The following is an 18,063-nucleotide window of genomic DNA, read 5'->3' on the forward strand; positions in this document are numbered from 1 at the left end:
TGCCCATGAAACCCTCTTTGCTCGAGCAAGGTCAACATAACATTTGTGATTTGGAAGTTCCCCGCTCGAATTCGGGGAGGAACAATAGCACTGGCGTATCCTTGATTTGGTAAAACTCTAGGAGCCACTCTCGGCGGTGCTGGAGGAGGGTATGGTATATTGTTGTTCTCATTTGCATTTACATTGGCATTTCGGCCTCTCCATGGAACTTGAGGTAAGACCTCATCTTGTTCTAGATCCTCTACCTCCTGCCCCGCTATCACATTGCCGAGAGGGTCATTTGAATTAAGATCCATTTGTACCTGATTGATCGACACAAATGAAATTAGTTAACAAGAAGGAAAGAGAAGCAAAACACAAAACTAAATAAACAGATAGTCAACAGTGTAAGCTTCCCCGATGCCAAAAAGTGATCGCTGCCAACTCGACGCTACACTAAGGTAGGAAGAGTGGGTCGCAATAGTTTTTACCTGATATGAGGGTCGGGATCGATTTCCTCAGGGAGCTAGTAGTGGAGTTGGATTGTCTGTCTATCCTAGAGATGTGTTTGTACTCCTAATGTCACTTCAAACATTTTTGGGTTTTCAAATTATAACTTTTTTTATAAAACTATTGATTAACACTAAATTATGCTACAAGAATATTGCTAAGTTGTATCTAATAGGAAGAAGGGCACTAGGGTCGTGACACTACCTAGGTGGCTAATTGCCGGGTAGAAGTTACAAAGGTTCGATTGACATAATTGGGGCTTATGCTATAACCGTTGCACAATTTTACCCACTCTCACACCTCTCGATAGAGATAGTGATTTTGCCCAATTGACTCTCTCAAGACCAAATGGGCAGGCAAATTAGACCAAGCAACTAGGGTTCAAGTAGGGTAATTACTCTCTCGAGGTTTAACCCGTTAATTGGGACTATCATTTCTCATGAGTCCATTCCAATTCCTTGTTGGGTCAATTTTGGGGTCATAGACTCTCTTTCTCAAGAAGAGTTAAACCCGCAAAGCTTGAATAAGTGTTTGCAACCACCAATTCTAGATTAAAACATAAAATCAACCAAAATAGCAAACACTCATAGTCAATCTAACACTAAATGGCAACACACATCAATTACCCATACTAGGGTTGAGCCACAACCCTAGCTAATGGGCTTAGCTACTCATGCTAGCTAAAGAAATTAAAGAAATAGATGAAGAACTAAGCATATTAATTAATTGCTAAAATTAAATTACAAGAATCTATCGTAAATGTAAAGCAAAAGTGCCAAAAATGGCTACAAAATTCATTCTCACGAGCGCAGCTCTTGTCTGATATATCTACTGACCTAAAAATGGTAAAATATTCTATTTATAATAGGCTGAAAAAATTGGACCAAAATACCCCTGCGGGGCTATTGCGGGCCGCATTAAATGGACCGCGGTCGCACTGGATCACTTCTGCTTCTCTGAACTTGAACTCCACGGACCGCATAGAATGGACCGCGGCCGCGGAGGGAGCTGGTGTGGTCCGCGCAATCACGACTGTGGACAATATAGCACTGGCTTTGTAAACTTTCATCTCTCTGAATCTCATGACCGCGGACCGCGCAAAAGAGTAGTGCGGCTGCGGAGCCTTTATCGCGGACCGCAAGATGTGTACTGCGATCGCGCTTCTTCTAACCTGATTCACCAACTCTCTGAACCACCTACTGCGACCGCATTCCACTTTGCGCGGTCCGCACTAGGCCTTATTTTCTTAAATTTCTTGGTCTTTGATACTTGAGCAGGTTTCACTCCAAGTAGGGTAATTACTCTCTCGAGGTTTAACCCGTTAATTGGGACTATCATTTCTCATGAGTCCATCCCAATTCCTTGTTGGGTCAATTTTAGGGTCATAGACTCTCTTTCTCAAGAAGAGTTAAACTTGCAAAGCTTGAATCAGTGTTTGCAACCACCAATTCTAGATTAAAACATAAAATCAACCAAAATAGCAAATATCCATAGTCAGTCTAACACTAGATGGCAACACCCATCAATTACCCACACTAGGGTTGAGCCACAACCCTAGATAATGGGCTTAGCTACTCATGCTAGATAAAGAAATTGAAGAAATAGATGAAGAACTAAGCATATTAATTAATTGCTAAAATTAAATTACAAGAATCTATCGTAAATGTAAAGCAACAGTGCCAAAAATGGCTACAAAATCCGTTCTCACGAGTGCAGCTCTTGTCTGATATATCTGCTGACCTAAAAAATGGTAAAATTTTCTATTTATACTAGGCTGGAAAAACTGGACAAAAATACTCCTGCGGGGTCAGTGCGGGCCGCATTAAATGGATCGCGGCCGCACTGGCTCACTTCTGCTTCTCTGAACTTGGACTCTGCGGACCGCGTAGAATGGACCGCGGCCGCTGAGGGAGCTGGCATGGTCCGCGCAATCACGACCACGGACTGCATGGCACTGGCTTTGCAAATTTCATCTCTCTGAATCTCATGACCGCGGGCCGCACAAGAGAGTAGTGCAGCCGTGGAGCCTTCACCGCACACCGCGAGATGTGTACCATGGCCGTGCTTCTTCTAGCCTGATTCACCAACTCTCTGAACCACCTAGTGCGGCCGCATTCCACTTTGCACGGTCCGCACTAGGCCTTCTTTTCTTCAATTTCTTGGTCTTTGATACTTGAGCAAGTTTCACTCCTTTTTGAGCCGATCTTTGATATTTCGTCACTTTGTCGATCAAACCTGCAATCAAGCACATCAATGAAACTTCGCTCTGGTATCAATTTTCTCACCAGCCACCACTCCATAAATTTGTGGTACGCCACCTGGCTCACGAATCTATCCTTCCAAACTTCGGGTTTTCTAGTTCGGGCAATGCCCCCAACCTGAGGCTCACCACCCTCAGCTACCTCCTCAACCCCTTGCACTTCCTCCTCACCTCCGTCTGCACCCTCCCCAGATAATGAAGTTGTGGGAGAGGTGGAGAATTCACTACTGCCGGCTGCTGAGCCCTCAGACGACTCAGTAGAAACATGCTCTGGTGCTTGGGCAGTGGGTTATGGTGGAGGAGTGTCATCTGTAAATCTGAAACTTGAGTGGAAATGTGTTGGTACTGAGTCTGAAGAAATATATTGGGAGGGCACATATTCACTCCCCGACTTATCACAGGCTCTATCAGCTTCCTTAATTGCCTTTCTCATCTCTTCATGTTTTGACGAGCCTGGGGTGAGTTTAACCAATCTCTACTTCCCTCTCCGGGAGGAATCACCTCTACCGGGTTGTTTGGAACTTTTTCCTCTTTGTTTAACCATTATCTGCAAACACAATTATCTTACATTGTTAGTATCAATAGAAGCAGTGAGCAACATTTATGCAGAAAGGATTGCAGACATAATTGAAAAGCTGCAGCCAGGTTGTAGAAACAGCCCAGTGCGGACCGCACAAAATGGAGTGCGGCTGCACAAGGACCACTACGGACCGCACAATAAGGACCGCGGTCTGCACAGGTATAGGGTTAAGACTACCCATCCTCTAAATCTTACCAGTGCAGCCCGCACAAAATGGTATCGTGGTCGCACTGGGCAAGGGTCCCCTTGACACAAGATCATCAGTGCGGTCCGCACAAAGTGGTACTGCGGACCGCACTAAGGTACCGCGGACCGCATAAAAACGACTGCGGTCCGCACAACGTGCCCAGAAGTGGCACTGAGTTAGGGTTTACCAGAATTGCCTTAAAGTCCAATTTTCTATTAAATTATTGTCCCTAAACGATTTATCCAGTCCATAAAACTACTAAGTCCACAAAAATCAACCTTTAACTAATCTAATCCTAGAGTCGAAGTAATTACGGGAGGAAGAAGAAGAAGTATAAGCTAATAAAAGAAAATGAAAATAGAACAAAATTACAAAATTAAACATGGAAGAAATGAGTGTAATGTTACCAGATTATGAGGTGGAGTGAAGTTAATCAATGCTAAGCAAGTTTTCACGATCAATTTCAGGGAGTGAATAGTAATAATATGCTCTGAGATTCAATTTTGCGAAAAGAGTAAAAAAGGGGTCCCCGGGGTCTATTTATAGAAAAGCCCCTAGGGCCCAGCCTCACCTACCATTGCGGATCGCACAAAATGGACCGTGTTCCGCACTGGCTATTATGATCAAGCTTGGCCCAGTATCCCACTACGGTCTGCACAAAACAGACCGCAGCCGCAGTGGTCCACCGCGGATCGCTCAAAGTGTAGTGCGCCACAGTGGCAAACTTTAAAGAGGTATCATTTTGGCCTTTACCAGTACGGACTGCACAAAGTGTAGTGCGGCCGCACTGGCAACTTCAGATACTGAACATTTTCTTCACTATGTCTTGCACTGCATTAACACAATCCCTACAACATCTCACAACTAGTTAGCCCAAAAATCAATCCTAAACTACAAAGAAAATCAAAGAAAACAAGAAGAAAAACACATGGGTTGCCTCCCAAGAAGTGTCTGATTTAACATTGCGGCACGACGTATGTTACCACCACATCACTTAAAATGAAGGAGCGCCACCATGTGGATGTCATCAAACTTTCCAATATAATGTTTTACCCGGTGCCCATTAACTCTAAAGACTTCACCATTTTTGTTTTTCAAATCAAGAGCACCAAAAGGGGTAACAAACACAACTTCAAATGGTCCACTCCATTTGGATTTGAATTTCCCAGAAACAGACGTAACCAGGAGTTGAACAAGAGAACCAAATCACCTACGTTGAACTTCTTTCCACAAACATATTTATCATAAAGGTACTTCATCTTGTCCTTATACAAGGACGAACTGGAGTAGGCATGGAATCTAAATTCATCGAGTTCATTGAGTTGTTCAACACGAAGATTAGCTGCAACATCCCATTCAAGATTCAACTTCCTCAAAGCCCACTTGGCCTTGTGCTCTAACTCTTCTGGAAGATGTCATGTTTTCCCAAACACCAACCGATACGGAAACATCCCAATCGGAGTTTCGTAAGCCATCCGATAAGCCCATAGAGCGTCATCCAACTTCTTCGACCAATCGGTCCTATTTGTATTGACCGTCTTTGACAAGATACTTTTGATTTCTCTATTGGATACTTCCACTTGACCACTAGCTTGAGGATGATAAGGGGTCGAAACCTTATGATTGACATCGTACTTGGAAAGCAATGTGTCAAAATCTTTATTGCAAAAGTGAGACCCCTATCACTAATAATCACACGAGGAGTGCCAAACCTTGTGAAAATGCTCTTTTTAAGAAATGCAGCAACACTCCGGGCTTCATTGTTAGGCAAATCCATGGCTTCAACCCATTTTGAGACATAGTCAACCGCCACGAGAATGTAAGTATTCCCACAAGAGCTAACAAATGGACCCATGAAATCTATGCCCCAAACATCAAAGATATCCACTTTAAGAATGGTATTGAGAGGCATCTCATCCCTTTTTGAAATTCCACCCGCTTTTTGGTAATCGTCACACCTCTTCACAAAATCACCCGCATCTTTGAACAAGGTGGGCCAATAGAATCCACAACTAAGAACTTTCGAGGCGGTCCTCACCCCACCATGATGGCCACCATAGGGTGAAGAATGGCAAGCCTCTAAGATACTCAATTGTTCTTCCTCCGGGACACATCTACGAATCATACTATTCGTGCAAATCTTGAACAAGTATGGCTCATCCCAATAGAAATCCAAACTATCCTGCTTGAGCTTCTTCCTTTGGTTAGAAGAGAGCTCACACGGGATTACTCCAGTCACAAGGTAATTGGCAACATCGGCAAACCATGGAATATCATTCATCGACACCGCAAGGAGTTGTTCATCAGGAAATAAATCATTGATCTTAAGGCCTCACAAGGCCTCCCTCCTCCTCCAAACGGGACAAGTGGTCTGCCACTTGGTTCTCACTACCTTTCCGGTCCATAATTTCTAGATCAAACTCTTGAAGTAGTAACACTCGTCGCATCAATCTTGCCTTGGAGTCTTTTTTTGTCATCAAGTACCTAAGAGCGGCATGATCGGTGTGCACTATGACCTTGGCCCCCATAAGATATGACCAAAAATTTTCCATTATAAATACTATAGCCAACAATTGTTTCTCTGTGACTGTATAGTTCTTTTGAGCCTCATTCATGGTGTTGCTTGCGTAGTACACCGGATGAAACATCTTATTAACCCTTTGACCCAAAACAGCCCCAACCGCAACATCACTTGCATCACACATGAGCTCGAAAGGCAAGCTCCAATTTGGTGCGGTGATGATTGGGGTAGTGGTCAACTTAAGCTTGAGAAGCTTGAATGCTTGCATACATCCCTCATCGAACACAAACTTTGCATCCTTTTCTAGCAACTTGCACAAGGGGTTTACCATTTTTGAAAAATCTTTTATAAACCTCCGGTAAAAACCCGCGTGCCCAAGAAAACTCCTCACCCCTTTGACAGGGAAGCCTTGAAATCACCTCTATCTTAGCTTTGTCAACTTCAATTCCATGCTCTGAAATTTTGTGACCCAACACTATACTCTCTTCAACCATGAAATGGCATTTTTCCCAATTGAGTACGAGGTTTGTGTCTTCATATCGGGCCAATACTCTATCCAAATTTCTCAAACATTCTTCAAAGGAATCACCAACCACATTGAAATCATCCACGAAGACCTCCAATATATCTTCACCATGTCGGTATAAATAGCCATCATGCATCTTTGGAATGTCGTCGGAGCATTACACAACCCGAACGGCATCCGAGAGAAAGCAAAGGTTCCATACGGACAAGTAAAGGTGGTATTCTCTTGGTCCTCCGGGGCAATTAAGATTTGATTATACCCTGAGTACCCATCCAAAAAGCAATAAAAAGAACGCCTCGCGAGACGATCAAGCATTTGGTCAAGGAATGGCAATGGGAAATAGTCCTTTTGGGTCACCTTGTTTAGCTTCCGGTAGTCTATGCAAACCCTCCAACCTATGACTATCCGAATAGGAATAAGTTCATTGTTGTCATTGGTCACCACAGTCATACCACCCTTTTTCGGTACACATTGCACTGGAGAAGTCCATGAGCTATCAGAAATGGGGTACACAACCCCGTCATCCAACCATTTGATCACTTCTTTCTTCACCACTTCTTGCATAGCCTCGTTCAATCTTCTTTGATGCTCTAAGGAAGGCTTTGAATCCTTCTCCAAGATAATTTTGCATACAAAATGCGGGGCTTATTCCCCGAATGTCAGCTAAAGTCCATCCAATTGCCCTTTTCTACTTTTGAAGCACCGCCAAAGTGGTCTCAACCTGCATGTTAGTAAGGCAAGAAGAAAGAATAACTAGTAAGGTAGAGTTTGAACCCAAGAATCCATACCTTAGGTGTAGAGGAAGTGGTTTCAACTCCAACACCGGTGGCTCCTCAATTGATGGCTTTGTTGGTTTAGTTTTCCGGTTTTCAAGATCCAAAGACAATTTTCTAGGCTCATAAGAATAAGAGCTCATCCCATGTAAGGCATTCACGCACTCCACTCTACTTGTATCCTCATTGACATCAAGATTTAATAGCAAGGCCTCAAGAGGATCATCCACGTTGATCATAGCAATGGTATCATCTACAATCACAGTTGTGACAAGGTCTACAAATGAGCACACCTCAGTTCTATTGGGTTGCTTCATAGACTTGCAAACATGGAAAACGACCTTTTCATCTCCCACTCGAAAAGTGAGCTCACCCGCTTCAACATCAACAAATTCCTTCCCCATTGCAAGGAAAGGTCTGCCCAAGATAATAGGAACCTCATAGTCCACTTCACAATCCAAAATGACAAAGTCGGCTGACAAAATGAATTTGTCCACCCGGACAAGCACATCATCAATAATGCCCAAAGGTCGCTTCATCGATCGATCTGCCATTTGAAGTCTCATTGAGGTTGGCCTAGGTTGCCCGATACCCAAAGTTTTGAAAATCAAGTAAGGCATTAAATTGATACTAGCTCCTAAGTCACATAAAGCCTTGGCAAAATCTGCACTCCCAATGGTGCAAGGAATGGTGAAAGCACCGGGATCTTCAAGCTTTGAGACCATTGAATGTACTATAGCACTAACTTAGTGAGTCATCTTTATAGTTTCACAATCCATAGAATGCTTCTTTGTAACCAAGTCTTTCATGAATTTTGCATAACCCGGCATTTGTTCAAGTGCCTCTACCAAAGGCACATTAATAGATAATCTCTTCATCATGTCAATGAACTTTTTAAACTGATTATCATTCTTTTGCTTCGCGAGCCTTTGAGGATAAGGTGGAGGTGGCCTTGTCAAAGGAGTCTTGGCTTTTGTCACAACCGTCTCCGGCATGTCAATTATGTGTTCCCTAGACGGGTTCACATCATTTTGGATTTCCACCTCGACTTCTTAAATATCAATCCTCACTTCATTGTTCACATTTTCATCAACCACATCTTCAACTACCAAAGGGACTTCATCATCTTGCAACTCAACATCATCATCCACGACTTGCTTTTGCTTAGAGGCATTCACATTACCGCCTCTCCCACTTCTTGTTGTGACCACCATAACATGATTGTTCCCACCCTTTGGGTTCACTACCGTATCACTTGATAGAGTACCCTTTGGGCGAGTATTCAATGACTGAGAGATTTGGCCTAACTGCACCTCCAAGTTTCGGATAGAGGTGTTGTGAGAAACTAATTATGCATCAGAATCCGCATTCCTCTTCATCATCTGCTCGAACATCATTTCAATTCTACCCATATCATTACCAGAAGAACTAGGACCTTGAGAAGGGAACGGGGGTGGATTGTTCGGTTATTGGTACATTAGGGGCCTTTGAAAGCCTTGCCCCCGGTTGTCTTAGTTTCCATTGTTGTTCCACCCGCCTTGATAATTGTTGTTGCCCCAATTGTTGTTATTTCCATTCCAATTGCCTTGGTTGTTGTTTTGATTACCCCAATTGTTGTTTTGGTTGTTGTTGTTCCAATTGCCACCACCTTGTTGTTGATTGCCCCAATTTCCTTGGGGTTGCCATTGTTGGTTTGAAGAGTTGCCTCTATTGCCTTGATAGTTGTTGACATATTGTACCTCTTCACTTTGGTCATCATAACCATCATTTTGACACCCATCATATTCATCAACAAATTGCTCAAAATTTCCTTGATTTTGTTGCCTCATTTACCTTCTCTTGTTGACAAGCATACTAACACCCTCCATGGCATTCACTTGGCGAGGATTCTGAACTTGTTGCAACTGTGCCTTAGCCAATTAGTTCATAGTAGTAGTAAGCTCAGCTATCGCTTGCCCGTGATCATGTAATTCCTTGTGCAAATGGATAACCGTAGGGTCACCTTGAGGCACATTTGCTCTACTCTGCCATGCTGAAGAAGTGTCTGCCATTTTATCAAGTACTTCACATGCCTCATCATAAGAAAGCTTCATAAAATTGCCCCCATCCAATTGGTTAACAATGCATTGATTTGTAGTATTTATGCCCCGGTAGAAGGTTTGTTGGATCGTGGCCTCGGTCATATCATTATTTGGGCACTCATTCACCATCGTTCTATACCGCTCCCAAATCTCATGTAAAGGTTCCGTTGGCTCTTGCTTGAAGGCTAATATTTCATCTCGAAGTGCCGCCATATGACTAGGAAAGAAGAATTTGGCAATAAACTTATCCGCCAACTCATCCTAAGTTGTGATGGAATGGTGGGGGAGTCTCTGCCAGTCTAATGCCTTCCCCCGAAGTGAGAACGGGAAAAGTCTCAATCTCAGCGCATCCTCGGATACATTCGTCTACTTGCTCCCCCAACATGTATCTACGAACCCCTAGAGATATTTGTAGGCATTTTGATTTGCAGCGCCCGTGAAGTACCCACATTGCTCAAGTAAGGTCAACATCACACTGGTTATCTGAAAGTTGCCCGCCCGGATTCGGGGTGGGACAATAGCACGTGTGTAGCCCTGCTTCGGTAATACTCTAGGAGCCACGCTTGGAGGAACCGGGGGAGGGTCTGGAATATTGTCATTTGGATTAGCATTGGCATTCCGGCCTCTCTGTTGACCTTGAGGTGCAAGAGGCACCTCATCTTGATCAAGATCATCTACCTTCTCCCCGCTATCACGTTTCCAAGAGGGTCATTAGCGTTGTTTAAACCCATGTTGGTACCCGAGTAGTGACACAAACAAGTAAGTAACAAAGAAGGAAAGAAGAACAATACACAAAACTAACTAAATAGATAGCCAAAACCGTTAGCTCCCCGGCAACGGCGCCAAAAAGTGATCGCAGCCTACTCCGCACTACTAAAAAGTAGGAAGAGAGGGTCGCAATAGCTTTTACTCGATTTGTGGGTCGGGATAGATTTCCAGAGGGAGCTAGGAATGGATTCGAGTATCTATTTAGAGTGGAATTGTGTATTTGTTCCAAATATCACTTCCAATCATTTTTGGTTTTCTTTAACAAACGACTATTATCAACTACTAATTATAAATGCAACTAGATTATGCTAAACGAGAATTGCTAAAAGTTGTATCTAATGGATAAAAAAGGCACTAGGGTAGTGACTTTCACCTAGGTGGCTAATTGACGGGTAACCGCTTCTAAGGCATGATTGACATGATTGGAGAAATATGCTACAACCGCTGCACGATTTTACCCACTCTCACACCTCTCGGTAGAGAGAATGATTTTGCCTAATTGACTTTCTCAAGACCAAATAGGTAGGCAAATTTGCTCAAGCAACTAGGGTTCAAGTCGGGTAATTACTCTCTCGAGGTTTAACCCTTTAATTGGGATTATCAGTTCTCTTGAGTCTATCCCAATTCCTTGTTGGGTCAATTTTGGAGACTTAGGATCTCTTTCTCAAGAAGAGCCAAGTCAACTTAGCACAAACCAGTGTTTGCAACCACCAATTTATAAATTAAACCATAAAATTGACCCAAATAACAAACACTCATAGTCAATCTAGCCCTAAATCACAATACCCATCAATTACCCACACTAGGGTTGAGCCACAACCCTAGCTAATGGGTTTATCTACTCATGCTTGAAGAGAAGAACAGAGAAATAGATTGTAAAGCCGCAGAAAATTTTACTAAGTAATCTAAGATTTTGTGGTGCCAAGATAGGCTAATTATTTTAACTTGTGTGCAAGTGAGGGTTCATGATATAATGGACATCAATTAGATAAGTTAGTAAGTGTATAAGTCATATTATAATTAGTTTGGGGTCTAAGGAGAGGCCTAAGTCTAAGCCAAGTTGGAAAAATTTCATAATAGGCTAAAGTTGTAAGTGAATGCGCACAAGACCTCAATTTGGACAAGAATATCTCTAGTTATATAAAGTGTTGAGTGATGAAAAACCTATCAAATTAAATACCTTTGAGTCTAGTTCCCAACGCAACAAACCGTTCGTCATTTGGAGGTGTATACAGAAAGTTATGATCATTTTACCGGACATGCATCACCAGCGCGCCCAGGAGCGCGGCCGCGGCGAATCGCGGCAAACCAAGGTTTTTCTGCCTGTAAACCGCGGCAGAACGCGGCGAAATGCGGTGGAACATGTAAAATATCTAAAAATACCCCTGGTCAGTGTAAAGACCGAAGGGGTATTACATTTCCTTCATTTTTTTTATCATTCAAGCTCGAATTTTGGGGTTTTCTTCACCCTCTCAAGACCTCCAACCCCTCCTATCTTCAAGGTAAGCAATCTTCATTAACTTGGTGTAAAATTCCATTATTCTTACACTAGTATTAATAAAATCTACTCATAAAATACATAGATCTTCAAGAAATTCCTTCAAGAACTCAAAGGAGGGTTTTGCAAGATTTCTTTCAAAAGGTAATCCTACCCCGCTTAGACTTACATGTATGAATTTATTATGGGTATATGAGTGTGAATTAAGTATTGGGACTCTTGTTGTGGTGATTAGAAGCCATAAGTTCCTAATATAAATACATAGTCATTGTAGAGATTGGAAGGTGATTATTTGATAGAATTTTGTTGGTTGGGTGATGATGGGTTGTCACACATATGTTGTTGGAAGTTATAAATTGGTTAGGAATAATGGTGGAATGAATTGTTGGTTAATGGTGATAGTTGGGTGAACCAATACTATAGTTATGGGGTGTAAAGATCTATACCTACAAGGTGTTTGATGATATGCCTAAATGGCATAAGTTACGGAATTTATTACTAATATTGGCCCTATTGAATGTTGTATTGTAGATTGAGGTTGCTTAAGTGTATTGGATTATTGTAGTATCACTAAGGGCGAATTTAAGGTATGTATGGCTAACTTTAACTCTTGTAGAATCCCCTTGTTGTGACGAGCATACGGTATGTGTACCTTGTATGAAAATATGTGTATTGATTGTCTTAGTTGATTTCCACACCACCGTGTTATATGTGATTGTGAAAAGTGATTTGATGTGCCTACCTTATTATGTGCTAAGCTTGTAAATTCTTGAGGATGACGATATGGGAGTATGTGTTAACGAATGAAAGAAAGTTAATGTGTCCAAATGTGGGAATGTGTATAATGGCTTAAACCCTGCGTGATAAGTAATGAAAGATGGTATTGTGAAATGACGTAAATGAGTTGAACGATTATGACAACACCTTGTACATGAATTACTGCTTGGTGACATCTATGGTGTCTTGGGCCCAAATGTATGAATTGTTGATATGAACTTGTGCTTCCTTGAAATGATGATTCTTGTGATTAATATGCTTTGAACATTGTTGGTTAAGTCACGCGATATAATGGTGTAAGTAAATGGCAACAAACCAAGTGTGTGTGTGTGTGAATGTGTTCATGTGGTAAGAACTGTGTAACAAATAATGGAAAGAAAACGTAATTGATGCAATTGAAACAACTGTGGTAATATCATACTTGACTTGTCATGGGCAATTATTGTTGTGACTTAAATTATATACGGGCTCTTGCATATGATGGAAATGGTATTGATGCTATGAAAATTCTTTGTGAATTATTGTTGTTGTCATGTGAAATTGATTGTCTGGTGGGATGGGGTTGCGCGCCGCAACACGAAGTTATAAGGTGTGGGTTGTGGTGATAAGGGTGGCCGAGGTAATAAGGGTAGAAAAGTGATCGAAATCACTATTGAAATGAAAATATGTGAAAGCTGTGAAACCATTGATGTGATGAAATAATGTTGAAAGGGGAAAAGGAGAGATTGTGGAACTTGTTTGGTTTTGGTTGTTCCTTTCATGTGCATTGGATTGTTGATTCTATTATTGTTTGTTACCTGTGTATTTATTGATTTTACTTGGGGTAAAGTTTGTTCATACATACCAGTACAATTCAAATGTACTGACGTCCCTTTTCCCGGGGCGCTACATTCGTGTTATGATTGTAGGTGGTTCTATAGCAGGTACTCCAGTCCACCAACAGTAGCACTCCTTCACTTTTCGTCAGTTGTATTGGTGAGCCCCTTTTTCCTCTCAGGGCCCTGTGTGGCTCATGCCGCTTTTCCTCCCGGAAATCTTATTTTGGTATTTGTGTAAGGTATAGCCGGAGCCTTATTACCGGCAAGTATTGTAACACTCTTTTGTATCCGTAGAGGCTCCGTAGATAGAAAATATGGGTTATGTACTTATGTATTTTGTATTTGGGCAGTGTAACTTATAAACCACGCTAAGTAACCATGTATATTATGTAAATCTCATAAGAATGTGCTTAAATCATAAATGGTTATTTCACTTGGTTAATGGATAATGAAAACGCGGGGTAACACGTGGGATAGGAAAGGCACCCAGGTCCGCTTGACTGGGGTTACCCGGTCGAGCGCCGGTCGCGCCCCTCGAATTTTAGGGCGTGACATGGATGAAGATAAATGCATACTAATTAAACACTAAAGTAAATACAGAGAATCTATCATTAAAACTAAGTTAAAATGCCCAAAATGGCTGATAATATCTGATAATATCACGAGCGCAGCTCAGTTCAGAGAATAGCTGATAATATCTAATGCCCTAAGAATGGAAAAAGGTTCTATTTATACTAAGCTGGAAAACTGGACAAAAATGCCCCTGCGGGGTCAGTGCGGACCGCACAAAATGGTGTGCGGCTGCACTAGGCTCTTGACTCTGCAATTCCAACTCTCTGAACCTAGGCTCCGCGGACCACGCAGAATGGACCGCGGCCGCAGAGGCTTCCAATGCAGTCCGCGCAGAATGGACTACGGACCGCACAGGCTTGAACCCTGGCACTTGACATCTCTCTGAACATTGCTTTTGTGGACCGCATGAAATGGTGGTGCGGCCGCGGTGTTTTCAGTGTGGGCCGCACATACTATGGTCGCACTGCTTTGATACCTTCAAATCTAGGTCTCTGAATCTCCCTTGTGCGGACCGCACAAAGTGTACTGCGGCCGCACTAGGCCTGTTTATCCTGAGTTTGTCTTGTCTTTGGTACTTGTGCAGGTGTCACTCCTTTTAAGACGATCTTTGACGTCTCGTCACTTTGTTGATCAAACCTGCAATCAAGCACAACTTATGAGCCTTTTGGGACTATTTTGTAAGAATTTATAATCAAAGCTTAAGCAAGAAGGAGCATGAAACACGTCAAAATCCCTAGTTATCACATAGTCATCCCCATAGATTATGACCTCTTGACCAACTCAAAACGGGCGGTGTCAGCCTTCGCTCCCCTGTGCGCGGATCTGAGAATAGGACGCTATAGACGTTGAGAGATGTGGATCTGTCATTGGGTATATCTGGCATGGCCTTGCGAGTAAGTTTGCTTTTTCCATGTTAGATTAAGTTCATTTCGTATGTGTAACTTGCTTCCACTGACCTCTTCTCTTTTTTTGCATATTAGACCCTCATCATGGAGATTGAGTAATTGGCGGGAAGAGCAGAGGATGGCCATTATCAAGAAGATGACATATAAGTACAGAGAGTACCATTCTAAGCATCGAAAGCTAGTCGATTTACTCAGTCAGGACAGCCAGTTTCAGTCACTTCGTGATGGGCTCAAACAGAAAGATAAAGAGCTGAAGAAGAAGGACAGGAGCTGAGGGAGAAGGACGAGGAGCTTTTTGGGTCCATTAGCAGATGCAGCGTGCTTGAGGGAGCGCTAAAAAGGAGGACGAGCTCGAGGTGAGCAAGGGAATGATGGCCAATAATGCTGACCTTCAGGCACATGTGGAGTCTTTAAAGGTTGAACTCGAGCAGAGCGAGGCAAGGACCATCGACTTGAGGGATGAATTGAGTGCCAAGGTCGAAGAGTTCGGTCAAATTGAGAAATCAGAATGGCCTCTGCGGCTGAGACAATGGCCCTAGAATGCTCCCTCCGTGTTTGTAGGTTCGAGCGGGCTACTGAGGCGAAAATTTCAGTGCTTAAGGAGGCAAGGTTTGAGGAGAGGATCGTAGGTTTGGAGGCAGAGTTGTCTGAGTTGAATGAGCAAGTTGTCACCATGAGGGTCGAGAGGGTACAACAATAGGCACAACCATCTACATCTCATACTTCCACCAATCCTGGTGTGTTGCGGGAGTTTTATGAAATGTGTATCCACGTTAGGCCCAACTTTACATATACAGGTCTCTGAAGGTGGCTGGGAAGATTTTCAAGGTGGATTTTAAGGATGTTCGTATCAAAGCACGTTTAGCTCTTGACGCCTGTGGTTATGATCCTGGTACGCCCGGCGAGGATGATAATAAAGATGCCTTAGATGGGCTTGACTCCGTCCCTTGGTATTATAATGAGTATGCTGGTAACATCAGTGATGGTGGGAACGATGCGACGTGAAATCTTTGTACTTGGATGTGTTTTGTTGTACTCTTTTTGTAGGGGCGCCTTTCTAGCCCTTTGTAAAAATATATTGTAATGCAAAGATTGAAATGGAACAGTTGTCTTTTGTTGTGTATTTCTAGCTCTCATTTCTTCTCATTTTTTAAAATTTTAAGGAAGTACTTGACTTTTGGTTTGGCTCGAACGAGGTCATTGATTCGGATGGAGTCGAGTGTAAGTTAATTCGAACGAGGTCTAGATCAATTCGAGCGTGGTCAAATGTAGGTTTCCTTTGCATTGGTGTGATGTGAAAATTTGGTATGTAGGAATGTCATTGCTTTGTTTATTCATTGAAGAATATTACATTTCTTTTCGGTCCGTACATACATTTAAGGAGTCCCACTCTATCTAGTCCTTCATCGCTCGGCCTAGAGAAGTAGTCAGTAGGCGGGGCGATGAACTTAATACTTAAATTGCGAGATACCCCCTTTGTCGCCTTATTAAAAACCTCCCCAAGAAAACCAATTGGGACAAAACTCAGGTGAGGGAAAAAAAAGTATGACTTGGAGGACGTCCCTCTTCAGAAGTTGAAGTATTTTAGATGGGCGACATTCCAATTGTTTGGTAGTAATTTTACCTCCATTGTTTCTAGCTGGAATGATCCTTTGTTTGTTGTTGTCATGATTTTGTCTGGCCCGTCCCAATTAGTTCCCAGTCTTCCTTCCCATGGGTCTTTGCTCGCTTGCGTTTTGGCTTTGAGTACGTAGTCCCCTACCTTGAGTGGTCTGATTTGGCTTTTTTGTTGTAGTAACGTCCTGTTTGCTGTTTTTGAGCTACCATTCTTATGTAGGCCATGTCTCTTCACTTATCTATTTCGTCGAGGTCATGCTTTCTGCTTTTATCGTTACACGCTCTACTCTCGTCGGAGTAACTTAGGCTTGGTTCTCCGACTTCGACTGGTAACTCATAGACTAGTGAATACGGTGTTTCTCCTGTGCTGGTTTTGGGCATGGTGCAGTATGCCCATAGCACTTCCGGTAGCAATTCCGGCCATAGTCCCTTGGCATCCTCAAGCTTTTTCTTTATGATGTTCAGTATTGTTTTGTTAGAGGACTCCACCTGATCATTGTCTGAGGGGTGATATGGCATGGAGAATATTAGCTTGATGTGCCATTTCTCTAAGAATTCGGTGGTCTTTTTTCCTGTAAATTGGGGTCCGTTGTCACAACTGATTTCTTTGGGGATGTCGTAGCGGCATATGATGTTCCTCCATATGAATGTGATAACTTCCTGTTTCACATATTTGGAAGAATGCACATGCTTCTAACCACTTGAAAAAATAGTCAGTTAAAACCAAAAGAAATCGTATATTACCTCGTCCTGCTGGGAGGGGTCCGCCTATGTCCATCCCCCATTTGATGAACGACCAAGGTGATGTTATTGAGTGGAGGTGTTCGCCTGCCTGGTGGATCATTAGAGCGTATTTTTGGCATTGTTCGCACTTTCTAACAAAGTTGGTGGCTTCCCTTTTCATGGTGGGATGGTAGTATCATCCCCGTATGAGGCATCTAACGAGGGCTTGATTACCAGTATGGGCTCCACAGTGGCCTTCGTGCACTTCTTCGAGGACACGCCTAGTTTGATTTGGTCCTAGGCATTTCGCCAAGGGACCACCAAACGTTCTTTTATATAAGTCATGGTTGATGAAACTGTATCTGGCTGCTTGCATTAGAAGCTTTTGGCTTCTTTTTTGTCGGATGAGAGCAATTCATCCTGCAAATATGACATAATACAATTGCGCCAGTCCCAGGTTAAGTTTATAGTGCGTTCCTTGATTTAGTCGATTGTCGAATGGAGAAGGGTAACTACGTTTTCTTTTCCATCTATGTTCTTGGTGGCTGCTACTAATTTGGCGAGTCCATCTGCTTCGATGTTTTTTGCTCGGGGTATTTGGTCGAGTTAGCACTCGTCGAACTCGGGCAGTAGCTTGTTAATTTCTACCTGATATTTTTGTAGCCTTTGTTCTTTGATTTGCAAAGTCATTGTGAATTGGTTGACGACGAGTTGCGAGTCACATCGGAGCATGACATGTCGTGCACCAACTTGAGAGCTAGTTTCAGTCCTACAATTACGGCCTCATACTCGGCTTCATTGTTAGTCATGTCAGGACAACGTATGGACTGGCGAATGACTTCGCCTGTTGGGACCTTGACCACGAGTCCCGGTCTAGATCCTAATGCGTTGGAGGTGCCATCGGTGTAAGGACCCATAGATCTAGTAACTTGGTGGAAGCACGGGCGGCTTCCTGCTCTGCCTCAGG

This window comes from Nicotiana tabacum, chromosome 6 (assembly GCF_000715075.1).
Source record: "Nicotiana tabacum cultivar K326 chromosome 6, ASM71507v2, whole genome shotgun sequence".
In the NCBI taxonomy this organism is placed as follows: Eukaryota; Viridiplantae; Streptophyta; class Magnoliopsida; order Solanales; family Solanaceae; genus Nicotiana; species Nicotiana tabacum.